General features: G+C 37.9%; 1 protein-coding gene across 11 annotated transcripts in view; it reads left to right on the plus strand.

Moving 5' to 3' along the window:
* Positions 1 to 19032, plus strand: part of BRIP1 (BRCA1 interacting helicase 1) — a 115660-nt gene that overhangs the window by 21236 nt on the left and 75392 nt on the right. The window lies entirely within an intron of this gene.

The raw sequence follows: 19032 nt of genomic DNA on the forward strand, positions 1-19032 counted from the left end.
TAGTTACTTGTCTATATTTTGCTCTGGAGTACCCCTTACAACAAGATATTTATAATCTGTAGAATGTTATTCAACTGTTTTGTAAAGAATTGGAAGTCAACATTGTAAACCTGCATTCTTTCCTAATGATCCATTTATGAAGATACTTAGGCTGAGAAGCTACTTTCAAAAGATCTTTTTGCCTAATATATGAACTTCTGTTACTGCAAAAAAGTCTGAATAAAAAATAATTTGGTAGTTATCTTCTGTGCCACTTCTATCCCTGCTTCATTGTTTGGGGTTTTTTTTTTAATCAAAATAGCTGTAGCAGAAACAGCTCAGTGCAGTTCTGTGGGCAAAGTCTGCCACCTTGTTCTGTCTGTGTAATTTGGAATTGCCAGATACAATATGAATAGGAAAAAAGCAATAGTAGAGAAAATTCTTTTCATCTTGAACAGGTATTTGAATAAATATGTTTTTCACTGAATAGTGACGGTTTAAAAAATACATCTGGAAAATATCTGAGGTTAATAATGCAGTAGAGGAAAATATATGGATGAGGATAAAACAGTGCATCAGATACACGTCTCTGTGTTTGGTGGGTGTCTGTTCTGAACAGCTGTGATGCCATGTTTCACAAATGAGTAATCTACAATAACATACAAATTTTTCTGGCATGTTAATTTTTTTTTAACATAAGCTTAATCTTGGCATTGATTAAATTACAAACCTATATTATTTGAGGGCTACTAAAACTGGTGATATTGTGCAACAAAAATGAGTTTATGTGAAAATCAGTAGCAACTCCAGCAAAAACACTCTATAAAAGAGAATATCAGAACGTGAAAAAATTACTCAGAAATCTAAGATGCTTTTAAACAAGATTAAGATAAGGACCATTAGGGTTCATGTTGCCAACCTGTCTGCATTAAGATATATCTCGCCTGGTGCCTGCATCCTAGATGATTCATCCAGTATGTGTCATATCAAAGTTAAGGTATCCAGCAAGGAGAAAAATGCTAATGCTTATAAATTTTAGTGATAATCCATCATGATGAATTAACTGACCTTTAGTAGCTTTTCTACAAAATAAGCTTTGGCCAGTGATGTTACTGTTGGGGTTTTGTTGTGTTTTCCTTGGGTTTTTTTTCCTGTGAGGCATTGTTACTGAATTTGTATCTGCTAATTGCTGAGCCATAACTTGAAAGTAACATTTTTAAAATAACATAGTTGCCCAAAAGGGTTTGAATGGTAGTTTTCAAACAGTAAAACTCAAAAACTGGGAAGTATGCTTCTCTTGAGAATCCAAAATTTGTTTACTGCTTTCTTTTTTTTTTCTGCTTACACCTTCAAAATCTAGTGTTCTCCACAGATTCAGATTAATTGTATTTCATTTGTATTTGCTTTCTTTTACAAAGTGTTAACTTTTGAGGTTAAAGCAGTCTTGCTCAGCAGTTGCACACTGTTGCTGTGTATTTTGCATTATACCATATCAAATAGTTTTGTAGAGGGAAATGTCTCGGACCTGGCAGAACTATTAAGTTGCATTGTATTACTATTAACATATAGGTACAGCCCAATTAATGCTGCATTGCATTTGCTGTTCCCCTTGAGAATTTTGGGGTGAGATTATAATGATACATATATAGTAACTTTAGCAAAATATAAATGCTGAATTTCACATTTGAGTTGCTATGTATCTCATCTTAGAAGCAGCTACTTCAGAGCTTGGGTTCTGTCAGTCTTGTCCCATTTTCCTGTTTTCTTGGCTGATCATGTTTTCTTCAGTGAGAACAGTCAGGATTGGTTGACAGTAAATCCATTTGGACTGGAACTCCTCTGACTGTCTTGGTTCCCTTTCCATGTTTAAGGTATCAACCAAAGCTGTAGTGAAGTTACAGACAAGTGCTGTTCACTAGCCTGTTGACAAAATTATTCTTGGTGGTATTATACAACTAAAGGCAGGCATACCTTAACATCAGTTAACTGTGAGCAGTGTAGAGCTTGGCAATACATCTAACAGAGCATGGTGGTAGGTATAATGTGTGCTGTTTTCAAATAGATTGAGAATCTTTGGGTTCAGTCTAGGTAGTTGTTTGGAATCAACAGGAGGGACCTCAGTTTAACCTCTTGCTATTGCACTCTCCTGCCATTGCGGAGCAGTGTGTCTGCATTGGATATGAGCCTGGGTCCTTGAATATGCCATTTCCTGGCCTGGACATAAATGTGCCACCCCTGCATATGACAGGCTGAGAAAGGGATACAGTTTCTGCATTAATTTTGAATGTTTGGCACTTCTTAGCCTTAGGCAGACCCCTTTCTTACTGAGATTTGTATGAGGTTGATAGAATTGTTATTTCTTTTTCAAGAAGCCTGTGTCAGAGTGGCAGAAAATGCATCAGTTTTAAGACTGAAAAAAGAACAAAATATTTTAATTTGTAAAACTTTGCTGAAACACAGTTGTAAATAAATTATAAGAAACCCATTTTTTTTAGCTGCCGTCAATAAAAACCCCAACACTGCCTTCAGACAACCTTTACTTAATAAATTACTTCAATAAATTTACAAAAGATGGTAGTCTGTTTAGCTAGGCCTATTAAAAGCATTAAGATTTGAGCACTGGCTGTTAGAAGGAGTAAATGGCAATATCACAAAGTTAAACAAATGCCAAAAAACATTTTCCGGGGTACTGGGATCGTAACAATACCATTAATGAGGGCAAAGAGGTTTTAATGCAATTTGCACATTCTAAAGTTTCAAAAAGAGGTTTTGAGTTAGTGCATTATTAATGTTCTGAACATCTGGAACTATGCAAGAGCCACAGACATTGAGCAAGTGCAGGGTTTCCCCACTAGGTCTGATGCTGACTGATTTCCTCCCTAGCGAAAAGCTTGTTTTAAGAAGTTTGAGACAGTAAAATGACAATATCCAGATAAGAGATAAACATTCCACAGTGTCTTTTGGCTTGTAATGTGTATGAAGGAAAAAAGTGGAAACCATTAGGTTTGAGCAGTTAAAAGGTGAATTTGAAATTAAGTGGGAAAACAGTTATTTGCGCCAGAGATGGTTGCTCCATGGTGCAGTCACACTGATTGTGGAATTCTTAGGTGAGGAATTATGCATTATGTATTATTATGGGTGGGTTCCATTAGATTGCTTTATTTTTTTTAGCTAGTGTATTTAGGTATTATATGCAGGGCTAAATGCTTTGTCAAGAGTAATATTCTTAATATTCTTGTTGACAGCTGTAGGAATACTTCGAAGAAGGCATTTACTCCTGTGTGTAAACATTTGCAAGATGTAGGGATCTGTTTGTACCAGATATCTTTAATGACAGAAATTTGTTCCTTGAAGTTACATAAACGTTAACTTTCTGCATATTTTTAATAATGGAGAATATGGTTTACACTGTTATAACATAAAAGTGATACTGGCAAGAGAATGTTTCAATGTGTCATCTAGTTTTAGTTAACTATAGCTAATATCCAACATCACATTTTTGGGACGAAAAGAAAGGAAGCCTTCAAACAGGCTGGCATATCACAGGTAAGTTATGAAATAATTGTAAATTAATAATGATACTCACTTTCTGCACAGCATTTGCTTTCTGCCCTCAAGGGAAAGGCATTCTCTTATTCCAGAAGCCTTATTTGTTTGAGCCAAATGGCTGCAGTGATGCTATTACACTATGTAAGAAACCCTAAAATCAAGAAAATACTTTAGAGAATAGAATTCTGCTATCCTTGCTATCTCATGTTATGTGCAAGTACCCAACAATGAAAGTAGAGCAAAATGTTGGAAGAGTAATCAAACAATATGTGAGAAGCTCTCTGAGTCTCTTCCCTGGCACTACCCACTCTGTGCAATGCCCCCTGGAAGCCACTGGAACTTTGTCAGTGACTGGAAGCTGAGGTGGGTCTCGTGACACTACAGTGACCCTTCGGGTTTTGTTTCTTTTTCTTTCAAAAGAAATTATTGCCAGATTCTAAAGCTGTGTCTCTGCATTACTCTGATGAAAATCTTGGTAAAGTGATTTCTGTCTGATGGGCATAATTTGGGGAAAATGTGATCTAAAAAAGCAGAATTACAGTCAAAGCCTGCGCATTGCAACATTTGTACGTAATAAACCCATATGGATAGAGTCTTGTTTTACTTGTTGTCCACTATTGTTTCTTCATTGCTCGCTTTTCACTCCTATTCTGCACTAATACTTTTTTTTCTCTCTGATCTTTATCTCAGCTTCTTCATCTTCTATGGTTTTATTTGCTCCCATTAATCATATACAGTATCTACTTTCAGTTTTATTCTCTATTTTTCCATAATTTAAACCTTTAAATGCCTGTAATATAAACTAAGTATTGGGGCTCTCACATTCATCCAAAAGAACAGTTTTCAGGCTTGGTGTGTATTATCTGAGGTGTCTTCTGAGAGCTCCAATAGCTCCTGTAAATCTTAATGTGATTTCTGAAGTCTGCAGTTTCAATATTTCACATTGGCTTGGGCATATCAAAGACATGTATGTAAAAATCACTGTGTGTGGTGATTCAACCATTCCATCACTATGCTCTTTTCTCTGCCTTGGGCACTGAAGGCTGTTGTGGTGATATTGGCTCAAATAGAGGAAGACAGTAGCAGAAGGAATAGTGAAGTTTGTACAAAAAGAATTAGAATAAGAGTTTTTCTATAGCCAGGTATATAATATTTATCCTAAAGTTATGCTGGCAAGCCTCCTTCTTTCCTGTCGTGAGTTCAATCAAGTTACTCTGCTAAACTAAATCTGAAGATGGAGCTAGTAGTTCACACTACACAAGATCACTTCTTGTGTAATTACAGAAGCTGCAGCAAACATACCTCCTTGAAATATGAAAGCTGAAAGTGCTCAATTATCCTTCAAAGGAATAATTGAAGTGCGATATGGTTGAAGTTCTCCTAGATTTTTAAAGCTGTTGCTTGTTTTGTTATGAATTTATTAGAATGTTTTCACTTTGGATTCTTTAACCTCTTGAGCTGTTTGTGTCTGGGGTGTTTCTGTGCTTTTTTCCTTTCTCTACTGCTTGGTTACTGATGGCTGATTTCAGTTTTGACCATCCACATGCGTTACTCACAAAGCAGGCCAATAAAAATGTTGATCTTGGGCTCCTTCAAAGATAAAATTTTATCTTTGGGGAGTCATAACTGACAATCTGAATAGTTGCACAATATGTGTTTTCATTCTTGAATAATATGACAGGATCCTAGATATGTGCACTGGTTATGGGGTCATTTTCCTGGTTTCTGGGAAATCAGAGACAATCCAAACTTTAGATGTGCTTAGAGAAGTTGGAGGAGATGATCCAGCAGCTTGCTGTTGAATGACAAAGTTCTTCCCCCTTTCCTTGTGATCATTCTTGTGCTACTTTGAATTCTGTATCAGAGATTTGGATCTCTAGAACAAAAGAAAAGTTTTTATCCTTGTTTTTTTTTTTTTTCCCCTGGTTAGTTTTCTGCTGGCTTTTTGAACTGAGTTGGCTCATCTGGAGTTCACAGAAGTGTCAGAGATAGCTCAAGGGAAGAGATGATATTGCACGCTCAAGGAAGGGAGCAACATCATTCCTTTTACTGCTAGAGTTCAGTCTCAGGGATGAGACATTACTCTGCTTTTCTACATGGCTTTCAGTGGTTGACCTTAATATGAGAATCTATAAAGATACTCATTTAGAAATTCTGATCTCTTTATGAAATATGGTTTATGTTATAAAGTTGTTGGTATGAAATTACAGCTTTGTTAACTGAGTCTCTTTGCTGCATCTTAACCAAATAAACTGGAGAGTTACTCAGGTGAATATTCAGGGTGAGTGGAAATTTGGGTGAAGTGATATGAAAGGAATGAACTGTTCTAACTGCTTGTTCTGTGGAAACCTGCAGATACTGTGGGAATGGCAGAGCTGTTTGCTGTCTGTATGTACTGCTTACTGCAGTCGGACATTCTAAATGTGGCCACTCTTTTGAGTGCGCAGTGACTGTGGTGCTTGTGATCTAGCAGCTCAGTGCTGTTGGCTCAGGGGAAATTTCTAGGTGTGGTTTGAGTCCCACCTTATCTTTTTGAATTACTGGCTGCAGAAATGAACAAATATACTTTCTGTGGCTTACTGAACTGCTACAGTGACCAGCAGGCGATGTGCAATTATTCAAGTGCCCTGTGGCACTTGCTTTTTACATGGAGCAGATATACTTCCTGATAGCATCTGCACATCATATAAAGTGGAATCCATAGCGACAGTCTGTGGCAGATTATTGGGTATTATGTCTAAAAAAATTATATGCCGTGCTGGTAGATGAGTGTTTTGCTTGTGAATTTCACACCCTGGGAGCTGTGCAGTTTAATATTTTATTATGCTGTTAGTTTAAATACTCTGAGCATACAGCATCAGGAAAATAAACTGAAAATCTAGTATTGTTTCGCACTTCTGAGCTCTGACTTGTCAAAGTGCTGCAAGCTGAATTGTTGTGTCTAGTTAACACATGCTCCAGTTTCCCTTGTAATTAACACTTCCTGCTCGCTTATTTTTCTTACCGTTCCGGTAGTATCTGCATTGAAAGTGAGTTTTCACAGTGAAGAATTTTGCACTCTGTGAATCTGAGTCCAAATAGTAAATAACAGTTACAGTCACTGTGTCTTTTTCCTCAAGAGCTTTTAATGAAGGGGAGAGAAAGTGGGATGGAAAAAGTTATTAATAGGGAACAATATACATAAGCAACATTATTTTTAAGAAGATAGTGTGTCTTGCACAGGTTACTTTGGCATTACTTTTGTCCTGAACCATTACAACCTGCAGAGTTCCTGGTCTTTTTGGTGTTTCTGAGAGGTTTACTGCCTGATGTGGAAGAGATGTTAACAACTTGTGTGAAAAGTCATATATTTCATTGTCTCTATATATTAGATAAAATAAAAGCATATATTTAGATAGCATGTTCTGCATCAGCAATGTAGCGGCATATACAAGAATATGAATATTAAATATATTGAAAGGCATTCTTGGAATTTTCAAAATTCAGAACAATTCTACCTCATTGGAAAGTTGGGACAAAACCTGGTCTTAAAATCAAGTCTTAACTTGAGTCTTAACATTTCCAGTGAGGTCAGGGGATTTATGGTAAAGTTTGTGTTTAGAGATCCTGCCTTCAGGTTTTCCTCCCCAGCATCGGAGTCTTTCTGTGGGATAAAGAAGAGTTTATGATTCATTCTTATTATTCATGCTCTTGTACCTATGGAATCCTATCTTATCTCTTGTTATAGAAATATTATAGTTAACAGTTATATACTTAGTCACAGATTACTATGAAACTTTCAGTGAAGTCATTGAATAGCTTCTTGCTGTGTGAGATTAATTAATTGTTGCTTTCTTAATTGCTTCTGAATGAAATATGTGTTTCTACTACTGGTGACATGGGTAAGGGTCATCATTGGCATTGCCATGATTGCAGAAAGTTTTTTCACTTTGCATTTCTGTATTGGAATATTTGTTTGATTCTTTGCCTTAGGTGAGGAATTGTGCTGATTTTTCTTGTGTAGTGGTCCTGCTTCCCAAATGACAAGTTTTAGATTTCTTCAAGAATAAGAGTTGATATGGTTCCCTGTTATCATAATTTATCATTATGTCATTACCTATTCAGAGCTCAACATCATGCATACAATACATGATTGTTGATGAGAAATATCTGATGAGATGTGCACTGATTTGCTGTATAATGTGAAAAATGACTAAGCTGTCTAAGGAAGTAAAGGAGTATTAATATTTCTTAAAATGATATAATAACTACAGGTGTAAAATGGCTTCTATAAATATAAAAATATATTCTCCGTTAGTGTTAATAGAAGACTAAAAGCTAAAACCTGTTACTCTCGCACCCTTGGTGTCAGTTCCCCATGACAGGCACCTGCCTGCCCCCATTTACTGTGTGAGTATTCATAGACTTGGTCAGCCTCATGCCTGCACGTCTGTTGAATCACTTCTCCCAGATGGCACTGTGCTTCGCTGCTCATGTGCCACTAATACAACCTTGTCCTTTTTTCCTCTTTATTCCGGGGGAAAAAAAAATGTCAGAGATGAGTGAACTTGGGGTTTGGCTCATGATGGGCAGCAGTGAAGAGTACTGACTTCATTAATGAACAATTACTAATTTGGGGTTTGATTCTGGACCAGGATCTACACAATCCTTTTAAAAAATATGTTTTTTTCTGGGGAGCTTTCTTTGTGTGAAGGATTGCTGTCTCACTGGAACGTGGAAGTGTAATGATAGCCTAGGGTGAATGTACAAGCAGTTCTGGTAACACAGAAAGCTGTTGTCTTGGTTAATTTTAAAACCACAAAAGAAACCCTGTTTTGAACCAGGTTGTTTAGAAACAGCTGTGATGGAGCTCAAAGACTGAATGCTTCAAAGGCTATCCAGATTGTTCTGTGGTAAAACAGATTGGGGTTTTGGGAAAAAAGATTTTATATAAAGAAGCTTCTTTAACTGTAGAAGCAACATATTAACCGTGTTATTCTAGAGTCTTTGGCGTGCAAAACATTTCATTTTTCATTACTGTTGTCGCCGTTCACATATTCCATTATTTAAGGAGGTTATTGAAAAATTGATGGTATGTTGGTACCAGAGAGACATCCTGTAGGCTGCAGTGTTGATTTATGGCACATGGAACACAGTTCAGTGCTTCAGTTTCCTGCTGGTGAGCGGCACTTTGTCATTGTCCCTAAAGAAAAATCGTACCAGTGAAATCCCCTGTGTTTCCCCCAGGTTGAGTGATGCATACTTTTCCTTTGAAAATGAGTATGAATTATTCACCTTTTATTGTGCTGGAGTGTGCACATGGTGATCAGAATCTTGTTCGTAATACGGAGTTTTTCACCATGTTCAGGGTTTAGTTTAATTATGTAGTTGAGTTGCAGAGTCGCTTTAGTATTTTTTCCTTTCTTCCCCCTCACAGTGTGGCTGCCAAGCCTGTGTGGGCTAGCACAGATATAACCCTGCATTTCCTAGCATGTGTGGCTATCACAACATGTTAGTCTTAGTCCTAAATATTTGGGTTTCTTTCACATTTGTTTAAAATTTTCCCTGGGAAAATAAGTACAGTACTTCTGACCTTAAAAAGATACTTTCCCCCACAAGTTCTTGAAAATCACAGACTCTTACATGGCAATGAAGAAGTGGTAAGAGATCTCGAAGTGGAAAACCTCATGAAACAGCACATGTAGTAGTACGGCAGATTTCCAATTGAAGGCAGCTTTCTCCCAGGAGATGTGTTGAGGAAGGACTCCATGATATAGATCACCTGTTAGGAAAATGAAAAGACTGCATGATCGTTCTTCATAACTCTGGAAGAGATGTGACTTGAGTCGAGGTCCCTTGACTGCTCCCTGGAGTCCATCTCTGGACTGTCCAAGTCTTTCCAATACAATATATTTTGTCTTACAAAAGAGAATAACCTGCTGCGCATACATCAACTTCAGCAATTTTATTTTAATTTTGGAATCATAACTATCTGTGCAAGCTGAAGTTTTCTGGTCTCATTCCTTCACAATGTCTACTTTTATTTCAGGACTTTTCTAAGGTCTTCCCGTGTTAAAATTCCTCTCTGTGTTGCCTAGTCTTCATATTCCTTAAAAAGAAGAAATCAAAATTGCTGAACATACTGTTTTCCCTCTGTTCTTTATTGGTTTCTTTTTCCTGATCACAGAAAAAATGTTTAATATTTTATTTTCATATGTATGTATATTCTGTTTGCAACCATCGAGCACTGAAACTTTGGGAAAGTGAGACCAGACAAAAACTGATCAGGAGTTAGTACTTTGTAAACCAGGTATGGTTCAAAAGAAGCTTGGAAGCTTCTTTGCATTGCTTGTGGTAGCGCCATGAAGATAATAAATAGTTAGGGAAATGTACAGCAGAAAGGAGGCATAGCCTCTCCTTGATAAGAATAGCATCTTTGTGTGACCTGTTTCCATTAAAATGCTGCTTTGAATCAGTTTATTTGTGGCACATAAAGAAAAGATTACCTGTGCATATGTATTTATACAAGCTTTTGGTATTTGTCTCTAGTTTCCCATTAACAGTGGGAAATCAACATTCTATTTTGAGAGTAGATTTTACTTGATAAATGAAAACTTTTAGGGACAGATATTTTTATGTTCTCTTTAAATGAAATCTGTTAGAAGTGGAGGAAATGCAGTTTGAAACTTTAAATATCTTTTTTTTTTTTTTGGTGACTAGATACTTCAGTATTTTGTATCAGCTTAGTCATTTAAAAGAATGAATTTTAAATATCTCTCTGTATTGTGTTAGATACCTCCCATAACCAAAGAGGTTTCTGTGAATCAGTCTATTGCTTAACCTTTCATGAAAATCTAATTGAGTGCAAACAACTGCTTAAATAATTCAATGGACTAAGTTATTCTTGTCTGGTGGAGCCCCAGCCCCGTGCAGTGCAAATGTCTGGGTGTCAAGCTAAATTGAGGGGGTTTCTTTTTTGGTGAGGAATGCATTGAGAATAAAATCACTGCTGAAAAGGTGTAAAGGTTGATTAAAAATGAAAAAAGGCACAAAGATGAAATGTAAATTGATTCTGCAGCTTGGGAAATGACTGGTGGCCGAAAGGCACGTATTCCTTCAGTCCTTTTAAAAGCAGGTAATATTTTTGGTGATGTTGATAAATGTTATAGGGTTTCATTGCTTTCTTTTCATGCATGAGACCTTTTATTCTTCTTAAGGGACATTGTGCTTTTTATAGTGCTATTTTTAATAGTTCTGGAGTGCTATTCCAAATTTATTTTAAAGTTTTGGATAACGGACATTAGATTTTATTGGTTCATTGGCCCAAATATTTTCCCTCCTGTTTCTGGAAGGAAACTCAGCGTTTTCCTTTCACACAAATCCTTCCAGTAACCTCTGGTCCCTGAAATCTTTTATTCCCGTTTCAGTGCTCTATTTACTTTCTTCCTTCTACTGTTTCCTTTGTGTTCACTTTTAACCAGAAAGGACTGTTTCTGTTGTTGCTGCTGTTGGGTTTTGGTTTTCGTGTTTTGTTTGGTTTTAAAGTTGCAAATGGCATTAATTACTGATCTCAAGCCACCGTGTTGGTTTTATAAACTGTTGTTTCCCTCAGATTGAAGAGTTCTAGTAGTTCTGGAGGTCAGTTACCTATAGGATTCTGGGTCATTTAGTACACAGCCTTGGCAACCCTTTTAGTTCACAGAACTGTTAAATAACTTCTGCTAATTCTATACTTTTCCAAACCATCTTAGTTGCTAAAGAACCTGTAATATCAGTATGTAAGTGATGTGAAAAAAGTGGGTGGAGTTTGGCCAGATACATTCTCCAGGGATACTTTGAAATAACCTCAATTTAAGGCCTTTAGTGTGTAAGTGACGTACTAAATGCATTTATTAATGACTGAATGTATTTTGGGATTATCACTAATATAGAGACAGTTAAATTCTTTCATAATAGAAGTACAGCATTCACCCAGGTATTCAGCCATCACGCTGAACAGGCCAGAGCTTTGAGGCAGGGGAGAGTGGTTTGAACAAAAAGTTACAGCTGTAACTAAGCAGCTGACTCAGCAAACTGCAGCATCCTGGAAGCTTATTAAAGGTAATGCAATACCTATGGAATTAGATACATTATAAAAACATCTGTGCCTTGAGATCATCAGAGGATTACTTTAGTGGAAAATGTGATGTTCTCCATCCTAATAGCGTACATTTGCAGAAGGATCTGTCAGTGTATATATTTTTACTTTTCTTTCACTAAAAGGAAGAGAGGAGGCAGCCGGTGCAGATACAGGTTGATTTGTCCTGTGATATATAAAGCAACCTGTACTGTTCTTTCTTTGCGAACAGTCCAAATGGTGAAAAACATTTTGTAGTAAGGTGAGAAAACTGCATATCTTCTTGACATACGCTCTGAATGTGAGGGGTTTCAGTAGGTGCAGAGGAAATAAAAGCTCCTTGTTTGGTTTTGATACCTGTTATTTTTCTGTCAAGATACTTGCACTGCATTCAAGCAAAACATTTGGTAAAACTTGATGTATGAATTTGGTATCTGCACTCCTCTGCCTCCTCCACTCCGCTGCTGCCTCCTGTTGCTTAGATAAGATAAAAGCACTCACTGAAGGACTGAGTTACTCAGTGTCTTGAAGCAAAGCAGTTTATGAGATCAGGAGGAGAGTAAAGATACAGAAATTAGTGTCTTCTGTTACTGAAGAAGGTATAAATTATATCTGCATCTAATATAAAATGTCAGGACAAAGGAGGAGTTTGCTTTGGTAGATGAGGATTGGGTTAGGGATCAGCTATGCAAACTGGACATCTGTAAATCGATGGGTCCGGATGGAATGCACCCACGGGTGCTGAGGGAGCTGGCGGAGGTCATTGCTAGGCCACTTTCCATCATCTTTGGTAAGTCGTGGGAAATGGGCGAGGTGCCTGAGGATTGGCGGATGGCAAAGGTCACACCAATCTATAAGAAGGGCAAGAAGGAGGACCCGGGTAATTATAGACCGGTCAGCCTTACCTCCATCCCTGGAAAGATGATGGAACAACTTATTCTTGACTCCATCACTAGGCATATCAAGGATGAGGGGGTCATTAAGAACAGCCAATATGGTTTTATGAGGGGGAAGTCATGTATGACCAACCTTATAGCCTTCTATGAGGAAGTGACTAGGTGGAGGGATGATGGTAGAGCGGTAGATGTGGTTTTTCTTGATTTCAGTAAGGCATTTGATACTGTCTCCCACAGCATCCTCATAGATAAGCTGAGGAAGTGTGGGCTTGACGATCAAGTAGTGAGGTGGATCGAGAACTGGTTGAAAGGAAGAAGGCAGAGAGTTGTGGTCAATGGCGCAGAATCTAGCTGGAGGTCTGTGACTAGTGGAGTTCCTCAGGGGTCGGTGCTGGGACCGGTGCTGTTTAATATTTTCATCAATGACCTGGATGAGGGAACTGAGTGCACCCTCAGCAAGTTTGCTGATGACACAAAACTGGGAGGAGTGGCTGACACACCAGAGGACTGTGCTGCCATTCAGCGAGACCTGGACAGGCTGGAGAGTTGGGCGGGGAGAAACTGGATGAAATTTAACAAGGGCAAGTGTAGAGTCTTGCATCTGGGGAAGAACAACCCCATGTACCAGTACAGGTTGGGGGTTGACCTGCTGGAAAGTAGTGAAGGGGAAAGGGACCTGGGGGTCCTGGTGGATAGGAGGATGACCATGAGCCAGCAATGTGCTCTTGTGGCCAAGAAGGCAAATGGCATCTTAGGGTGCATTAGAAAGGGAGTGGTTAGTAGGTCAAGAGAGGTTCTCCTCCCCCTCTACTCAGCCTTGGTGAGGCCGCATCTGGAATATTGTGTCCAGTTCTGGGCCCCTCAATTCAAGAAGGACAGGGAATTGCTTGAAGGAGTCCAGCGCAGAGCCACAAAGATGATTAAGGGAGTGGAACATCTCCCTTATGAGGAGAGGCTGAGGGAGCTGGGTCTCTTTAGCTTGGAGAAGAGGAGACTGAGGGGTGACCTCATCAATGTTTACAAATATGTAAAGGGTAGGTGTCAGGATGATGGAGCTAGGCTTTTTTCAGTGATATCCAGTGATAGGACAAGGGGCAATGGGTGTAAACTGGAGCATAGGAAGTTCCACGTTAACATCAGGAAGAACTTCTTTACTGTAAGAGTGACAGAGCACTGGAACAGGTTGCCCAGGGGGGTTGTGGAGTCTCCTACACTGGAGATATTCAAGGCCCGCCTGGACAAGTTCCTGTGTGATGTACTGTAGGTTACCCTGCTCTTGCAGGGGGGTTGGACTAGATGATCTTTTTAGGTCCCTTCCAACCCTTGGGATTCTGTGATTCTGTGATTCTGTGATACAGAAAAGCCATTTAAAATGTTAAGCACACTGCTGGTGAGGTGTGACATAGTATGTTTTCAAAAGACTGATTTATGCACATTCTTACTGATAGACAAAATACTTCTAAAATGTTTTACAAAAAGCAAAAGGTATTTGTTACTATCAAGTTTTATTGTTAGATGTTTGGAGCACTGTCTCTAGGTCATGAGATTATGTAGCTTTTGTTGGCTACTGAATCACTTAAAGTATCCATCAGTTGCAGATTTGCATCTCCCATGGTCTATTTTATGGTGTTTTTGTTCCCTTTTGTAACGTGTTCTCAAAATTGAAATGCTGGTGAGACATTAGGTGTTGCATACTTTGGAAAGGTGTAAGACCTTATTAAGGTATGTTTAAAATATGCAGGGATACCTGTTTCATTTTTAGAAATGTAAGTATGGCTCAGATGAGAGTGGAAGAAGCACTAAATTAAAGACTAGAGCACCATGTTGGAAAAAGTTTTATTATTTTATTTAAAGGAATAGATTTGAGTTTTGTTCCCTCATCCTGGCTAGATTGGAATTGCTTTTGGATAAATTTTCCTTGCTTTGTGGTTGATTTTGTGTGCATGGGGAATTTATGGCCTTTTTCAGAACGTAAGATTGTTAAAGGGCTAGAAGAGAGGTGTAGTTGGATGCAGGTACATATGTCTGCAGCTTCTTAAAATGTTTTTGGTACTGCAAAGTTAAAGAATAAATCTGTAAGACAGTTCCAAAGTTGTATGGAAAAAGAAACTCTTTAATGAAAGAATCCTTAATTTCCCTAGTCTGTGCACTTATACGTGCATATTATATGTCCATATTATTATACGTGCATAATATTACAAAAATAATGTGATCTATTTTGGTTCTGTAGATGTAAAACTGTATTATTCCCCATCTGCTAGAGCTTTGGGGGATCCCTTTATTCCATGTTTTAAGTCATTAATCTACATGTCTATAGTTAGTCTAGATTTCCTTTGGAAATACTTTCTTTAATAATTTTTATGTATACAGTGTGGAATGGCCCAGGCCAGTCTTATCAGTTTTACAAACCATAGCTGGAAACTATTTTAAGATGCATATGTCTGTGTTATATTTTTTAAAAGCAAAACATGTTACCATGTAACATTATTGAAAATTAAAGGGAAATGCTTGTATTATGAGAGCTCATATTTAGCTGCTTCTAAAACTGACCACCTCTTCCACACTTCTTTTTATGTAACTAGAATTTTGGTGTCTGTATGTAGAAAGTACATTAATGGACTGATACTTGAAAGGTGATCTAAGAGTGCATCATTATAGTGGCACTGTACGTCTTTGAGTGTCATGTTTACGTGTTGGTGGATTGGATGATAACCCCATTTTCTGCACGTGACTGCTATTTTAGTATCGAGTGTAGCACAACTCTCTTAGTTCTACAAAAGTGGAGTCTAGTGAGGTAAGTCCTGTTGCTCAGCCCCTGTGTTGGCCATAGATGTCTATTTTCCATTGCTGAAGTTTTATGCTGACTGTGAGTGGAACTTCTGTTTGACCCTTCAAACACGTTTCCAGCCCACTGGAGACACACTTTGATTTGAAGCAGTGCTTATTCAAAAAGAAAATTCTGGTAGCGAACACATGAAGAGCTGTGCTTGGGAAAAGGCTTTTAGATCAATGTTAGTCCCTTGAGAATCTCTGACTTTTTGCACTAACAGTGGTGCCAATACTGATTTTTATTAAGAAAAACCTAATGGCCGTTTACTTTCTCTCCTCAGTTAATATTCATATCTGAATAACAATGAAAACTGGAGCTTCATATCATTAAAAAACAGAAAAATTACATGGAAACAAGATGAAAAAAATACCAAAGTTTGAAGAAGTGGGGTTTTCAGTGTATGACAGCAGATTTTTAAGCAGGTTACAAGATACTTGTGTAAATATTGTGCACCTTGAAATACCTCTTGTTCAATTATTGTTATATAAATGCATGGGTAACAAGACAACAGAGTTTTAAAGGTGCACGGGAATATACAATACAACTGTAACTGATAGTTATTATTACATAGGTAATAGTTGTTGAACTAGTTGATAAAGCCAGAGTTATTTTACTCTGCTGCTTAGGTCATTATCCTTTTTGTCCTGCGCTGCTCTTGAACGGTCTTTTACTTGTCCTGTTGTTTCCTCAAGCACTTTTTGTTGAAGGGATTATTTCTTGTGTTTTTACTCTGCTGACAAGGTGCAATCCATTCATTAAAGAATATTCTAAGTAAGTAAATTCAGTAGCAGGTGCTTATAGCAGGAAAAGAGCTAGGGAGCTGTAAACCAGAATAAGTAACTCACATGTTAACAGTGTTTTCTGTTAGGCCCTCCCTCATCTCAGGTAATTGCTACTTCAAAAATCACTGCCAGAAGGTAATGAATACTACAGAAAAAGTGCATCCTCAGCAACTTGATTGCTGCAAGTTAACTTCTCAACTTTGCTAAGATGCTGGAAATTACAATGATCTTGCCTTAGGGTAAAATACATTAAACAAGTCTTTGGTCTTGCTTCATGACATGGGAAACCCCTAATGCAATTTTTGGCACTGTATAAAACGAAGCGGCAGATGGAAACAAGCAAAGCTTTTCCTTCGTCGACACAGGAGAATAGGATTTTTTCTAGGAGTGCAACGTAATGGCAAAGATGTTGAGAAAATAGTTTCCCCCATTCCCAAACTTCAAAAGCGCTTCAAAAATTGCCTAAAAAGGGGGAAGCTGACAAAGACGAATGGTGAATCTGAGTACTGAGCTCATAGTTTCTATGATCATAGCTTACAGGTCTTTAAATTGCAGAAAGGAAAAAAAAAAGAAAAAGATATCAAAGTAAACAGCCCTCAGTGGTGCATGGGAAGATGACAGATTCTTTCTAACAAGATTTTCTGCTCTCCTGGAGGAAGACCATTTGTTAATAAACCATTTGAGAATCCATTTTTAAGGGATTTAATAAAATATACACCGACTGCCTTCTACTGCAGAAACTATTATTCCCTTGGGTAGAAAAAGTGACTGACTGTGGGCATTAATGGTTGCTTCCTGAGATTCCTGGCATTATATTGTCCTCCCATTTGCACTTTTTCAACCCAAAGTGAAATAATTTTTTATGAGAAACCTGCACTTGGTTCCTAGCTCTTATGAGACATGTATGGGTTCTATATTTTATTTATTTGTATCCAGCCATGTCCATAATTCTTGTTTGAGTGTCTCTGTAGCGTGGGTATTGTGTGTGTTTGTGCATGCTTTCCTGCATACCAGAAAGTTTCCATATCTAGCAAACTCCATTAAATAGAAGGGGTAATAGCTTTGGTGTGAATTAAATGAATTGTTCCATTCTTGCTAAAGATTCAAATAAATAATTCACACATGTCCATCTAAAATTGTAGATTTTTCTATTGTGATTTTTCTATTGTGATGGTTGCTGTCAATTAAACAGGAAACCTGACCCTGTTATGGTCTTAAGAGATGCTTGCCTGGAGTGGTTGTGTAACCCACAGAAAAGATGTTTTCTTAGAATTTGGAGGGTGCTTTTCTACTGCCGCCTTTCCAACTATGAAAATAAGTTACACTCTTTTCAAATATGAGAGAAATACAGGGGATTTGAGGGATTAAGTAATTTCTGTAAGGAATTTTGTCCTTTCTGAGACTATCAACAGACTTTGGTTCTCTGGAATGAAGAAACAATTTTTCTTCAAAGAAAATTTCATAAGGGGTTTTTTGTGAAAAATACCAGTTGATTTCAGTAGGGGGGATGAGAAGAGGAGGAGAAAGTCAGGAGTGACCCCTGGAAGTCAAAACATGGGTAGTTTATGTATGTAAATGTGAAATTCACACATACCCAAATATATCCTGTCTATATTATCTTACTGGCTTCCTCTTGTCATGCGTGGTAAATAGCAGGCAGTGCTGGAGGTGAATTTAGCATATAGATTGCTCAGTGGAGGCCTAGGCAGACATTAATTTCACAGAAGGAAGAGCGAAATCTGGAAAGCTAATAGTGTTACAGTCACTGGCAGCTCTAGCAGGTCCCAAATGGATGTACTTAGAGGCATAATCTGATTCTTTTCTTTACCAGAATGATCTCCATGTCATATCCAAGAACTAAAGACATAGTGGCAGGCTGTGGATGGCAAGATAGACAGTCATTGCTCATCATGGTATTACGACCTTTTAGATAAAAGATTACAGATAGGATGCTGCCAGGAAATGACAGAGCTGGTAGCAAAGGGGACAAGAAGTAGGACAGACACATTAAGAAGAGATGATTTATTTCAAAGTAACATCTATGTGTGTAGCAAACTGTTCCTACTATTCATCACTTAGACTCTCAGTGCTTGCTTGATCACATCAGTAGCAAGCACGTGTAATTCTCTGAACAGAGGTTTGAACAAAGCTGGTGGAAATTCAAGAATAATACAGTATTTGTCCCCTCTGAACCACATGTACCTCAGAAGGAACTAATCCAAATACTTAATGTTATAAGTTCAGATCTTTAATGCTGAGAACATGGAATAATGCACGGTTTCTTGTAAAGAGTGTCATATGAATTTGCAGGTGTTCTCCCTTTAAACTCAAATGTGACAGTTACCATTAGTTCTGCTTCACAATAGCACTTAAACTTGATATTTGGACAGGGGACAGATTAATTTTGTAACAACCCAACCATTCAAGGTGCTGAGATCTTGGCTGGAGTGCATCAGCAAGGTGAGTGGGGTTGGAGTTAAGGCATGCTGTGAGGCTTTCTGAGGAATCAGCTGGGGCAAGTGCAGGTTCCAGATAGAGCAGTTTTATATAGCCTGAAGCAAAATACTGAGAAAGTCTTCAGTGTGTGGAGTTGAGGGAAGCACAGACAAATGAAGAGCATAACTCTTATTACAAAATCTGTGAATTTCAAAGAGCATAACCCTTATTCCAAAATCTGTGAATTTAAAATCTCTGTACATATGAAGCTGGCTAACTCTACTGCACAATAGTTAGTATCACGCTAGTGATCACTGAATAATAAATGGAGTGAAATGAAGTATTTACCTCTGTCCACTCAATTTCCAGGGTGATTTTAGACTTTGCTTTTTGTAATGCAATACATATTCTCATTACATTTACACTAAATGTGGAACAAGCTTATTTGCTTCCAGATTTGAACAT

Source organism: Lathamus discolor, chromosome 14 (genome assembly GCF_037157495.1).
Source record: "Lathamus discolor isolate bLatDis1 chromosome 14, bLatDis1.hap1, whole genome shotgun sequence".
NCBI classification, from domain to species: Eukaryota; Metazoa; Chordata; class Aves; order Psittaciformes; family Psittacidae; genus Lathamus; species Lathamus discolor.